The sequence below is a fragment of the Chiloscyllium plagiosum genome, chromosome 7 (assembly GCF_004010195.1).
Source record: "Chiloscyllium plagiosum isolate BGI_BamShark_2017 chromosome 7, ASM401019v2, whole genome shotgun sequence".
NCBI classification, from domain to species: domain Eukaryota; kingdom Metazoa; phylum Chordata; class Chondrichthyes; order Orectolobiformes; family Hemiscylliidae; genus Chiloscyllium; species Chiloscyllium plagiosum.
Window position 1 is genome coordinate 76,486,381 of NC_057716.1, and position 15,059 is coordinate 76,501,439.

General features: G+C 40.3%; 1 protein-coding gene across 4 annotated transcripts in view; it reads left to right on the forward strand.

Moving 5' to 3' along the window:
- The window catches only part of LOC122551719 (speckle-type POZ protein-like A), a 213,542-nt gene that overhangs the window by 65,746 nt on the left and 132,737 nt on the right, over positions 1 to 15,059 (forward strand). The window contains exon 1 of one of the 4 annotated variants that reach the window (XM_043694075.1): positions 11,260 to 11,283. The exons of the other annotated variants lie outside the window; for them this stretch is intronic. The gene's annotated coding sequence lies outside the window, so the exon portion shown is untranslated. Of the gene's footprint in view, positions 1 to 11,259; positions 11,284 to 15,059 lie in introns of those variants that run through there. 4 annotated transcript variants of the gene reach the window in all.

Consider the following 15,059-nt stretch of genomic DNA (forward strand, 5'->3'; position numbering starts at 1 on the left):
AACCTAGTGTTGTGTGATTTTTAACTATAATCTTACTGAAAGGCAGGGAAAGTTCAAATGGCCTCTCCTACTTCCTATGTTGTTAAAAGTTGAGAGGGTATGTTGTAGTGCATGATAGAAAGATAGATATTGTGAAGTGACAAAAGGATTAGTTAGCGGAATGCTGAATATCAAATATTTATGATTGTTTGGTCTGTCACAAATAGGAAAAATAGAATTCGGCTAGATTCCATGTGGAATGAGACACAGCATAGATGATTGTTGGTAGAAAGAATCAAACACAAGGGAAAAAGATAGCAATGAAGGTAAGCAGTCTAAAAAACGCAAGCTGAAATCACATTGAATAGCTGAGGTATGGATGAACTGGTTGTAAATGAAATATCAAATGCTGGAATAATGATAAAATGTTATGAATACTCAGCAGGTCAAGCACTATCCATAATTAAACATTAACAGCCCAAAGGTCTTTTTAGCATTTTCCATTTTAGGTGGTTACTTTAGAAGTTGAATGAGCATATTATGATTTTTTTTCCTTTTGGTTGACCAGGTGACAGTTTCTTTGTGCTATCTTGTGTTAACGTAATGGTGTAATGAAATAAGAATTTTAAGCTACTTTTTGATTCAGTTTGTTTAATTGCTATTTTGTAATTAATCTCCGGCATAGTTCGAATTTAAATATATGCGTAAATGACTTGTGTTCTGTCTTTTTGATGTTTATTTTGAACAAGTTTTTGTTTTAATCTTTTTTCAGAGAATATTCAAGGATCATTTCTTTTACTGTTCTTTGCATCTTTATAAAATACTGAATGACTGACTATTTCTGTTATATTCTTGATTTTTGAATATATCATATTTTCCATTCATGCTTCATGTTAAAGATGAAATGAAAGAATTGTAGACTACTTTTATTCTTCAAGATCCATCTTGGCACAGTTCAAACACTTGCTCTTTAAGAAATAGGAGTAGGTCAATTAGGTTTTCTCTGCAAATTCAGTAAAATTATGGTTGATCTGACCCTTCTTTAACTCGACCTGCTTTGATCCACAAGGTAACCAAAAATATCTCAAACATATTTAGTGATGCAGCCTCCAGTGTTCTCTGTGGAAAATTCCAAAGGTGTATTACCCTCCAAGAAAAGCCGTCTCAACTCTCAATGCCCTCTCTTTTTCTCCAAGCTATTTGAAAATTTGTTTCACTCCAGTTCTCAATGCAACTCAAGACAGTTTAAATAGCAAATAATTGAGACATTCAAATCAAATCCGGAATGAGAAGTGTTTTGCTTCATTATACCTGTGTGGGTGCTAATCCTCCAACGTGTATAATTCCATTTCTGCTTTTGCCCCACATTCCTTTATAATTTTCCTTATTAAAACTTATTGCTGATTGACTAGCAAGTGGTAAAAATATTTAATTTGTTTTCTTCTCAAAATCTTAACCAATTTTGAAAGTTGATTCTTCCACCCCGTATAATACTGCACTTCACATTGCTCTTCACTGAACTCCATTTTTCTGTAATCTGCTGGATTCTTCTTCAAACATGAAGTGCTATTCCAATTTGGCATCATCAAGAAATGTCGGTTTCATTCACCCATGCAAGTATATAAATTGTTTACATAAATGCAGCACTCCGGGATCAAGGCATATACCCCACTACTACTGTGCACAAGCTGACAGTAAAAAATGTCTATTTACCACTACCTCTGATTTTTGTCCCTTCGCCAGTTCTATTTAATTTATTTGAAGCAAGAAGTAAAATGCATGAATATGTGTTAACACTCAGTTAAGTGAAGGATTGGGCATTGCTGTGATACCATCGACAGACAAAGCTCACGTCAGGAGGATGTTTGGCTCCAACAGAACCATATATTAGCATTGAATTCCTTCAGTGGAGAGAAAGGTAACGGGTCTATAGATTTTCCACTTGATTGTACAGATATTTCTAAAACAGTTCGCTGCCCCATATAATTGTCACAAAGGGCTTCTAAAGTTTTAGTGTAAATTGCTTTCAGGATAGATTTAGTTTCCACTGACTTTAAAGCTAGCACAAGAGGTAATGTGCTTGATGCAGCCCTTACCCGTAAAACTGACTAGGCTTTCATAGGGTGAAATAATCACTGTTGGAAGTTGAGGAGGCTGTGAAATTTAAATTGGAATCTTTCTCTGAAAATACTCACTGTATGTTTCTGAATTTTTTTCAATTCATAAAGAAGCTGGCTAATATAGCCCAGCCTAACCAGGAAATAATTTGACATATCTTTAAAGTCTTTCTCTGTGATATTGAAATTTGCTTACGCACAGGTGTTGCTTAATTCCGACACAAAATGCTTTTTTTTTCAGAAATCCATTTTTAGGTATATTCGTCAAAATCTACTGGTCATCATTTAAAATATATTACAAAATATTTTTACAGCAATACTTTAAACATTTACATTTTAAAATGCTACACAATTGTCTATGCCAAACAGTGTTTGCTGGTACGATGAGCAAATGGGTTTGAAGGGAAACTTAGATTTGAGATGAGAACTGTAGAATGGGACACTTTTCAAAATGGATGCAATTTGGCTGAAATTTAGATTCCAGAACAAGTGAACTCCAGCAAGAGTGAGTTTTTAAATTGTGTATGACTGTGGCTAATCGTCCATAGCAAATTCATATGTTTATGCGTCATGCAATTATTTTTTTGTAAAGGTGAGAAATAAAAATGAACATTTGTCTGCCTCTCTACCTCACTCCCTCCTTTATTTTACTGCGTAAAATCTATTTCTTTGACCAAACTCTTGATTGTCTATCCTAGTATTTCATTCGCTGGCTTGGTGTCATATTCTGTTATTTAATGCTATTGTGATGAAAGGTGTGTAATATAAATGTTTTATTTTTGATTTTCATCATTTTAAAATGAAGGTAGATGGATAAGAGTCAATTCTGTGCTGATCCTTTTTTAAAAAACAGGGCAGATAGTTATTTGGAACCGTGACCTAAGTAATCATTTCCAAGAAAATGTGTAACTGCAGTTAAGTTCCTAGAAAAAGCCCTGTAGTGTTAATGAATGCAATGTTCATATCACCACATTTGCAACAGACTGGAAAGTTGAAGTTCAGTTCAAAAAGGAGAAAGGTTTCTCTTAGCAAAAGAATCGAATTTTAGTTCAGGGAACTATTTGCTGTCGCCAATATTTTTTTGAGTGGAATTTCCAAGTCAGGAAGCTTTGGATGAAAATCTTCAACTTATTAGAACTGAAAAATATTAGGCCATTAGAACTGTAGAAAGTTCATGTCGGCAGATTTGGAGAAGCATTATAAAATTGCCTCCATCATCCCAAATAAAAAAAACTGGGAGTAGTCAGTTAAGTTAAAAATGCTTAAGTGTTGAGATATGAGGAAAAATTGTTGGAACACGTTAAAATATTGTTTCACAATATCTGTTCAGTTCTTTGTTTAAAAAAAATCTATTTTCTATCAACCTGTCCAGAGTTGTTAGTACACAGCTCTGCAACTGGTGGGAGCTGACCCCAGGCCCCCTGGCTCAAAGATAGGGGTACTGCCACTCTGCCATAAGATCTTTTAAACTTTGTTTTTTGTTTCTGTTAGAAAAAATGTGATCTTTTGTGAAAGAACATCTGAAACCTTATGTTGATTTGTTTTAGTGACTAACCATTGTAGTATCCAACTGCAAAAATTAAATATATCTATCGAGCCACTTTCATTATGGAATCTTTTTTTTGTCCAGGATTACCACCACCTAGGATCGTAATATCCTGGTAAATGTTAAGGTAACAAAATTTCCACAGGTACTATACAACTATAACTTGTGTGGCTAAATGGGTTAAAATTGGTCCCGATCTAATAGTCCAAATCTGGGAATCCATGAGGATTGAACCCCACCGATCCTCCGAAGAGTAACCCACCCAGACCAGTTTCCCTCTGACTAATGCACCTAACACTATGGGCAATTTAGCATGGCCAATCCACCTGACCTGCACGTCTTTTGGATTGTGGGAGGAAACCGGAACACCCAGAGGAAACGTACACAGATACAGGGAGAATGTGCAAACTCCACCCAGACAGTTGGCCAAGGCTGGAATCAAACCTGGGTCCCTAGTGCTGTGAGACTGCAGTGCTCACCATTGAGCCATCATGCCGCCCATTCCTGCTCTATTAGACTATCCTCATCTTGCCAATGATTAGTATTGATTGCTATGAAGCAACGTCAATGAATTGCTCACCCTTGCCTCATTTACAGATCACTTTAGACCTGTGCCCCCTCATTCTTTTTTCTTCTACAGACAGGAACAGCTTCTCCGTATCTACTCTATCCAGCCGACACATGATTTGCAAACCTATCTCAAATTTCCTCTTAGCCTTATTCTTCCAAAGGAGAACAGTCCCATCTTCTTCAATCTGTCCTCGGAACTAAAGTTTCTCATTTCTAGAACCATTCTTATAAATTAACTTTTGTACTCTTTCACATTTTGCCTCTACTATTGTGACCTCAATTCTACACATATTCCAATTGCGGTACAACCAGTGTCTTGTTCAACAATGTCCCCCTGCTGTTGTACTGTATGTCCTAATAATACAACTGATAACACTTTCTAAACCACACCTAGCAAAAATGAAAAATACTGAATTGTGTCTGAAAATACTGGACATGTAGCTCCAGTAGGAGTTTGAACTGTTAATCGACATCACTAACACCTTTCGCCTAGACCTCAAATTCAGCTGGACCATCTCGGACACCTCCCTCCCCTTCCTGGACTTCTCCACCTCCAGCTCCGGCAACCAACTAACAATGGACACCTACTGTAAACCCACCAACTCGCACAGCTACATGGACGACAGTTCCTCCCACCCTGCCTCCTGTAAAAATGCTATCCCTTATTCCCAATTCATCTGCCTCTGCTGCATCTGTTCCCAGGATGACCAATTCCACCATAGAGATGGCCTCCTTCTTAAAATACTGCAATTTCCACTCCCACATGGTCGATGTCCTCCAGCTCATCTCCTCCATTTCCTGCACCTCCGACCTTGAATCCCATCCCTCCCAACGCAACAAGGACAGAAACCCCCTGGTCTTCACCTTTCACCCAGTGACCTCCATATACATCGCGTCATCCTCCGGGACTTCTGCCACCTTCAAACAGACCCCACCACGAGGGATATATTTCCCTCTCTACCCCTATCAGCGTTTCGGAGGGACCATTCCCTCTGTGATTACCTTGTCAGATCCATGGCCTCAACCGGCCCACAGCCCACTCCCAGGACCTTCCCCTGTCATTGCCAGAAGTGCACACGCCTCGCCCTCTTTCTTCCCCCCCCCCCGCCACCCCACCCCACACGCACACCTCCATCCGAGGGCTCAAAGGATCCCTCCACATCTGACAGAAATTTACCTGTGCTTTCACACTGTACCCGATGTGGTCTCCTCTACATCGGGGAGGGAGGATGCCAATTTGTGGATCATTTCAGAGAAGATCTCTGGGACACACACACCAACCAACCCACCACCCCGTGGCTGAACACATCAACTCCCTCTCCTACTCTACTAAGGATATGCAGGTGCTGGGTCTCCTCCATCACCAAACCCTAACCACCCAATACCTGGAGGAAGAACACTTCATCTTCCGCCTTGGGACCCTCCAACCACACGGGATTAATGTGGATTTCACCAGTTTCCTAATTTCCCCTCCCCGCCAACTTATCCCAGTAATCATGCCTCCAACTCAGCACTGCCTTCTTGACCTGTCCACTGTGTTTCCCATCTATCCGCTCCACTCTCCTCTCTGACCTATCACCTTCTCCCCCACCTTCATCTATCTATTGCATTCTCAGCTACCCTCCCTCAAGCCCCATCCTCTCCTATTTATCTCTCGGCCCCTTGGCCCACAAGCCTCATTCCTGACGAAGGGCTTATGCCCAAAATATTGGTTCTGCTCCTCGGATGCTGTCTGACCTGCTGTGCTCTTCCAGCACCACACACTCGACTCTGATCTCTAGCATTTGCAGTTCTCACTTTGTTTTACATGGGGAGACAAATAAATAATTTAATGGTTTATGTACAGTTTATATCACTTGATAATGGCATTACAGGGAACTGTTTGAAAGTGGAATCAATGGTATTTGGAGCGATGTGTGGCAGACCCAGGATCTTTAGATAAAAATAATTCAATTCTTAGCTCTTAACCATGATTAGCACTATTTATTATTTGTCAAGTACTTCATGCCACTGTTTATTTTAAAATATTAAATGAACGCTTTGGAATATTATGGCTGATATAGAGCAACACATTTGCTCCACTTTTCCTTTCAAGAATGTGTTTTTGATTCAAAGCAACATTTTCACATGGAAATTTTGCATTTCAATGTATTTTGCTCATAAGATGTACTCACACAGAGCAGTCAATTACAAAAGCAAAACATTGTGGATACTGAACTGGAAATCTGAAATCGAAATAGAAAATACTTGAAACAGTCAACTGGCCCAGTTCTGATGAAAGGTTGGAGACCTGAAGCTTTAACAATTTCTCTCACCACAAACCCTGCCAGGCCTATTGAGTATTTTCAGTATTTTCTGTTCATCTATTAGAGCAGTCAATTTTATTAGTGTATTCTGTAATTAGCTGTCGAGTCTGATCTTCTCATCGTGCCATATAGTTTTGATTTGTTATCTTTTTCAGCTGCTGACATCAAATTATATTCTGTCTGGCCCTTAAGGGGAATAAACCACATTACATAATTTGAAAAATACTTGGCAACTTGAGCTCACCAGGGAGGACATGCAGACCTAGGAAACAAATGGTAATGATGTGTGAATTCAGATTTGGACATTCTGTCTGAATTTAAGACTGATGCATTGATAAGTAGAGTTTATAAACTGAATGCATATCAGCCAGTGGAGGAAATAAGTTGAAAGCCCAGCAAAGATTATAAACAAGGTTATTGCTGAGGCCTTCTTTTGAAAGAATGGAGGTATTCATTGGGTGGCACAGTGGTTAGCACTGCTGCCTCACAGCGCCAGAGACCTGGGTTCAATTCCCGCCTCAGGCGACTGACTGTGTGGAGTTTGCACATTCTCCCCGTGTCTGCGTGGGTTTCCTCCGGGTGCTCCAGAGTCCAAAGTCCCCATAGTCCAACAATTTGCAGGTTAGGTGAATTGCTAAATTGCCAATAGTGTTAGGTGAAGGGGTAAATGTAGGAGAATGGGGTCTGGTTGGGTTGCGTTTTGGTGGGTTGGTGTGGACTTGTTGGGCCGAAGGGCCTGTTTCCACACTGTAATTAATCTAATCTAATCTAGTCATCAAGATGTACAGCACAGAAACAGAACCTTCGGTCCAACTTGTCCATGCCAACCAGATATCCTAACCTGTTCAAATTCTACTAATTAGATGCAAACAAATGAAAGCTGAACTTGGGCACCTGTGGACCTGAGTTTGTGTTGAGAATAACTAGGAAATTTCTTGAGTGCTGGCAAGTATGAAGCTATAAAATATGGAGCAGCATGCCACGAGATTCCAGGGAAAGTATATTCCTGTTAGGGTGAAAGGAAAGGCTGGTAGGTATAGGGAATACTGGATGACTAAAGAAATGAGGGTTTGGTTAAGAAAAAGAAGGAAGCCTATGTCAGGTATAGACAGGACAGATAGAGTGAATCCTTAGAAGAGTATAAAGGCAGTAGGAGTATACTTAAAAAGGAAATCAGGAGGGCAAAAGGGGTACATGAGATAGTTTTGGCAAATAGAATTAAGGAGAATCCAAAGAGTTTTTACAAATACGTTAAGGACAAAAGGGTAACTTTGGAGAGAATAGGGCCCCTCAAAAGATCAGCAAGGCAGCCTTTGTGTGGAGCTGCAGAAAATGGGGGAGATACTAAATGAGTATTTTGTATCAGTATTTACCATGGAAAAGGATATGGAAGATATAGTCTGTAGGGAAATAGATGGTGACACCTTGCAAAATGTCCAGATTACAGAGGAGGAAGTGCTGGATGTCTTGGAATGCATAAAGGTGGATAAATCCCCAGGACCTGATCAGGTGTACCCTAGGACTCTGTGGGAAGCTAGAGAAGTGATTGCTGGGCCTCTTGCTGAGATATTTGTATCATCGATAGTCACAGGTGAGGTGCCGGAAGACTGGAGATTGGCTAACGTGGTTCCACTGTTTAAGAAAGGTGGAAAGGACAAGCCAGGGAACTATAGCCTAGTGAGCCTGACCTCGGTGGTGGGCAAGTTGTTGAAGGGAATCCTGAGGGACAGGATGTACATGCAGTTGAAAAGGCAAGGACTGATTAGGGATAGTCAACATGGCTTTGTGTGTGGGAAATCATGTCTCAAACTTGATAGTCAACATGGCTTTGTGTGTGGGAAATCATGTCTCAAACTTGATTGAGCTTTTTGACGCAGTAGCAAAGAGGATTGATGAGGGCAGAGCGGTAGATGTGATCCATAAGGCATTTGACAAAGTTCCCCATGGGAGACTGATTAGCAAGGTTAAATCTCACAGAATGCAGGGAGAACTAGCCATTTGGATACAGAACTGGCTCAAAGGTAGAAGACAGAGGGTGGTGGTGGAAGGTTGTTTTTCAGACTGGAGGCCTGTGACCAGTGGAGTGCCACAAGGATCGGTGCTGGGCCCTCTACTTTTTGTCATTTACATAAATGATTTGGATGCGAGCATAAGAGGTACAGTTAGTAAGTTTGCAGATGACACCAAAATTGGAGGTGTAGTGGACAGCGAAGAGGGTTATCTGAGATTACAACAGGATCTTGACCAGATGGACCAATGGGTTGAGAGGTGGCAGATGGAGTTTAATTCAGATAAATGCGAGGTGCTGCATTTTGGGAAAGCAAATCTTAGCAGGACTTATGCACTTAATGGTAAGGTCCTCGAGAGTGTTGCTGAACAGAGATCTTGGAGTGCAGGTTCATAGCTCCTTGAAAGTGGAGTCGCAGGTAGATAGGATAGTGAATGCGGCGTTTGGTATGCTTTCCTTAAATTGTCAGAGAATTGAGTACAGGAGTTGGGAGGTCATGTTGCGGCTGTACAGGACATTGGTCAGGCCACTGTTGGGGGAGAGGCTGAACAGGCTGGGGCTGTTTTCACTGGAGCATCAGAGGCTGAAAGGTGACCTTATAGAGGTTTATACAATCATGAGGGGCATGGATAGGATAAATAGACAAAGTCTTTTCCCTGGGGTGGGGGAGTCCAGAAATAGAGGGCATAGGTTTAGGGAGAGGAGAAAGATATAAAGGAGACCTAAGGGGCAACTTTTTTCACACAGAGGGTGGTAAGTGTATGGAATGAGCTGCCAGAGGAAGTGGTGGAGGCTGGTACAATTGCAACATTTAAGAGACATTTGGATGGGTATAGGAATGGGAAGGGTTTGGAGGGATATGGGCCCGGTGCTGGCTGGTGGGACTAGATTGGGTTGGGATATCTGGTCGGCATGGACGGGTTGGACCGAAGGGTCTGTTTCCATGCTGTACATCTCTATGACTCTGACTCTTCCGCGAACCATAGTTAAGCACACGCAAGTCTGGAAGATGTTATCAGAGTTGTTATGCCACTTCATGATATTTACTTAACTCATTGAGAGACTCTGGATTCACAGTGACAACAGCATATGGCTAGTCTATAGAACCATAGAATCTGTATAGTGCAGAAGCAGGCCACTCAGCCCATCAAGTTTGCACCAACACCCACCCTTCTACCCTACCCTGTAATCCTGCATTTCCTGTGGCTAATCCACCGAGCCTGCACTACCCTGGATGCTATAGGTAATTTAGCATTGCCAATCCATCTAACCTGCACATTTCAAGTGTGGCACGAACACCTGGAGCACCCAGAGGTAAACCATGCAAAGACAGGGAGAATGTGCAGACTCCACAAGGACAGTCGAGACTGGGTCCCTGGTACTGTGAGGCAGCGGTGCTAACCACTGAGCCCAGAAGTGAAAAGAAATTTTTGAAATGTTTTATACGTCTTAATTAATTCCAAAATCCTCTCCCTCAAAAAAAACTTTTACACTGTCGAAATGGAGTTTAATTTTGATAAACAAAAAGATGAGATGCTGCATTTGGAAAGGCAATTCAGGACAGGACTTATACACTTAATGGTACTTATATACTCCTGGGGAGTGTGGCTGAACAAAGAGACCTTGATGTGCAAGTTCACAGTTCCTTGAAAGTGGAGTCACAGGGAGATAGGATAGTGCAGAAGGCATTTGGTATGTTTACCTTTATTGGTCAGTGCACTGATTATAGTATTTGGGAGGTCGTGATGCGGCTGAACAGGACAATGGTTCAACCACTTTTAGAATATTGTGTGCAATTCTGGTCTCCCTCCTGTGGAATGGATGTTGTGAAACTAAAAGGGATTCAGAAACTATTTATGAAGATGTTGCAAGAGTTGGAGGGCTTGAGCTGCAGGGATAGGCTGAATAGGCTAGTGCTGTTTTCCTTGGAGAATTGGAAGTTTAGCGTACATTTACCCCTTAGCGTATAATATTTGAATAACAATTCCTGGAAACTGGTAATTTTGCCGCAGAGGTATTCTGGTAGTTTTTGTCTGACCTTTGCCTTCTATACCAACCAGTGACATTTTTATTCCGTAAAACTGCGACACCAACAGGCCATTATTCTGAAATCTTGGGATTCGAGGCTTAACTTTTCTAGCATAAATGCCTATGTATATGCATGACATTTTTATTAACTAAATTTTCTGCATGAATGTAGGAGGTATGGTCAGTAGCTTATCCTTTTTTTGTGCTGTTAAAACTTTATGACTATATTCTAACCATTTTGTTTTCAAAGACTCATTCCGATACTTGCTGCTCAAGACCATGCCAGTAGTACTTGATCTCTGTTCTCATGGTGCATTCAAACTTAGGTATCTCCAGTTAAGATTCCTTAGTTTTCTATTCTCAACAACATTTTCAGGAACACTGAACTCTCTCATTGGTCTGATTGGCAGGCTAGTTAGTTACTTCCCTCACTGCAGCAGTTCTCTGGCTATTTAGCAAAACTTCTGACCTTTAGCTTGAAACCAAATTTGTCTTTCATTCTTTTTTCTTGGATACCTATTTCTTGTTCACAATGCGCAGTCTCCTTTTATGTGGGCAGTTGTTAAACTCCCACATATCATCTTGGTTGCTTGAGCCACAGCAATAAAAGCAGGAAGTGTTGGAGAAGTTCATTTTCTGTTTTTGTTTCAGATTACCAGCATCCATAATATTTTGCTTTTATTTGAGCGGCCTTTTGCGCTTTCTTGATCCTGTATGCTGACTTACATGGTAAGTAAAACCTGCATTTCTGAATACAAAATTGAAGCTGATCTCTAATGTGAGTGCATTTCTAGGCAGAAAAGTGGTATCAAATTATTGACCTATACACAGTGAAGTGCTATGAATCATGAAGTTGCATATTTATATGTTATAGGAATATAGTTTGGGGACTGAGATATTAAATGTAATGTTACCTGAAAAGACATTTCTAAAAAACCAAAAGTGTGAAAAAAGACTGGACATGGATCACCCCTGTTGGGGTTTTGGCAGAAACAGAAGGTCTGCAGTTGCCTTTGTAAGGGTTTTAAATGATTCCAGGTCAATGTGAATTCCAGGTCAAAGCAAAAGATAGACTAAGGAAGATCTTAAAGTATCAATATACCTTATAGTTCCAAAGTACTGATTTAAAAGTGGGAATAATTAGTTTAAATTTTTTTTTATGTGGACCATGCCACTGTGCCACAAGAGTGGATGATCTGGAGGTAATCTTTAAGGTTTCTCAATCTTCTAAACTAAACTACCTGTTCGTAAGAAGACACACACACAAGACTAAGAAATCGGCTGTTTGTTTACACGTAACCAAAGTAGGGACCATTGAAATCATTAAGAATCAGGAGACTGCAGGTCATCCTGATATAATGCACGTTTTGTCAATGCAAATTCGCTGTAACACAGTTGTTGAAATGGGGATACTGTTTCTACAACATGGATTTTTAAAACATGTGTTGGCTGTAACACAATTGCAGCACCAACACTTTAAGTGCTGTTTCTAAAGCATGATTTTTCTGTAACGTGGCGTTGCGCTAGAACATAACCCGTTGCAGCTAAAGGAACTAAGGGATATGGGGAAAAGGCTGAAATGGCATACTGAGATTGCATGATCCGCCATGATTGTATTGAATGGTGGTGCAGGCTTGAAGGGCCAAATGGTCTAATCCTGCACCTATTTTCTATGTATCTGTGTTTCTAAAAGTTGTAAACGGTTTGGCTCACTCAGATAGTAATTATATATTTATGAAGAAAGCTAATCATGTCCTTATAATGGGCATGAGCGAAACTTTCTTCCTATTAAATACTAGGAAAACTAAATTTGTTATTTTCAAACTCATTACAATTCTTGCTCCTGAGCACTCAAAGGCATCAGTATATTTAAATGTATTTACTTATCGTCCTTTTCGATTTAGTAATTTAACAGCTAATGTGATTGTAATATACTGAACCTCAATCTCCTCATTTTTCTAGCATGATATGGACAGCAAAGGCCCTGGTTAATCCTTTTTCCTGCCAAACATATCCTTAAACTCCTCTGTCTGGAAAAAAAGAGAGTTGAATTTATGGCCCTCTACAAAACCTGAAGATATCCTAAAATACCTTGCAATTATTGAAGTGCATTTGAAATGCTGGCGCTGCTGTAATATCTGAAACAGAGCATCTAATTTGTACGTAGCAAACTTCCACAAAGAGCAATGTAATGGTGACCAGATGAAGAATTTAAAACCGAATAGAATGGAATCCCTGCAGTGTGGAAACAGGCCATTTGTCCCAAAACGTCCACACCGACTCTCCGAAGAGCATCTCGCCCTATCTCTGCAACTTTGCATTCCCCATGGCCAATCCATCTAACCTATACATCCCTGGACACTGGGCAATTTAGCATAGCCAATCCATCTTACCACATCTTTGCACTGTGGGAGGAACTGGAGCATGGAGGAAACCCATGCACAGCAGTTTATTTTTAATAATATTGATTGAGGAATAAATATTGGATAGGACACTCAGGATATATTCTCCTACTCTTCTTTGAAATAATCTCATTGCAATCTTTTGTGAACACCACACAGAGCAGACCAAGCCTTAGTTTAAATATCTGATCTAAGAAACAGTCTAATATTCCCTCAGGAATGCTTTGGAATGTCAACCTAACTTGGTGCTAAATTTGTTTAACTTCCTCACTTATTGTAATCCTCCTTCCATTGCCTTACCAATCCAAAGACCCTTTTACCTTTCTCTAAACTGAATCTGTTTTTCTCCATAGTTTCTCCTCCATCCCACGATACGTGCCTTGTGTTCTCTTGATGATATTTGCATTCCCACAACACCCATGCCTACTCAACATTTCTTCCAGATCCTCATGCAATGATGACATTGCAATTTTTTTAATCAATTATTGGTCTTTGACTTGCTGATTTGAACTATTATCAAATGACCATCTGATATTTTAATTGAGTGATCTCACTTAATGTGGTCATATTGGCAACCAACTGATCATTCTGTATTACAAAGTTGTTAGATCTGATATATCTCTAGAAGTGACCAGCATAGCTATGGGCAGAAGAACAACGGGAGTGCTGTTGATGAAAGCCAACTGCAAGAATTTGTTTGTTTGTTGCAATGCTGATGAAGCAAGTCACTTTGGTGAAGAATATTTTGGACCGAATGTTATAGGACCCTGAACGGCATGGGCAATGGTGAGAGGTCTAGGAGAACTGAGTGAGAGATCAAGGCCTTCCGTAACAATGGGAGCAATTAGCTGCACTTTCCATCTAAATTCTGGAAGTTGAAATGAGATCCTTGCTCGGCAGTGGTGAGATGCCTATTATCAGGGATTATTGCTTATTATTGGCCTCATATTAACTGTACAGCTCATCTAGTTAATATGCAGCTTCCTATCCTACTATTCACTGCTTGCCTTTCCAGAATACCATTTTGGATGCCCAGCAGCAGCAGCTCAGGGCCTACTTCAGGGCACCAGCTGTTCTCCACTCCTCTGTGGATACTAGCATCTGACACCTGCCAGCCTCTCAGGGCCCTCATGTCTCCTCTTCAGTCCACTTGCAGGATGCTTCTGCACTTTAAACTTGCAATTTAGGATGTACTGACAGCTAGAATTAAAGTGCTGCTACAAATGGCATTTAGTGTACAGGAACAGGCACCCAGTTCATGGAGTGGAGCAGAGTGCATCTCAGAGATATGCCGGTAATAGCGAGTTGATCTGCGTACAGCAAGTGGTAAGATCGGTCTAGCATTGGATAAAGGGCGTCAAAGGGGTGTGGTAAATAGTTAATGAGGCGAGTTTTGGAAAATAGAACAAGAAAACTTTTCTAAGCCTCACCGAGTGAAACCATTCATGAAACTTGATGAAATTGATTTTTATCCACAAAACTGGTAAGATTCAGCCTCATTTTACAATCCTAGCTTAGACCTTCTGAAAACCCTGCAATAAGCTCTCCCGCCCCCCTGTTGCTAGGCCAGGGGATTAAATGTTGCCAGCTAGCACATTCCATTCGAGAGTTGCTCCAAATGTTGGATTTCATGGAGAACATCAACGAGAAAAACAGGATATAACTGAAGGATTTCATTGCGTACTACCCTCGGAAGGAAGAAAGCTTCACTGTGGTAAAGGACTTTTTTTAACAATGGCTGTCAAAATGCAGCAAGCTCTTTTCAGAAACTTGCAACAAATATTGCAGACTGTGCAGATAATCCTTTAATTTGCATATATACATATAGCATGTTTGCAAACTATACAGGTTTAACTCAAAAGTACAGTAGCAAATAGAATTAGTAGGATGTAAACATTATAGCATTAACATAACTTGGCACCAATAATTTTTCTTACACCTTTTATCTTTACAAAGAATGTTTTAGTTAAGTAAAACCACTCCAGAGTCAATGTTTTGTCAGTTGTATGTATATTTCACATTGAAATTCATTTTGTAAGTTCAACAAGTCAAACTTCTTAAAAAAACCAAAGAACTGCAGATGCTGGAAATCAGAAACAAAAA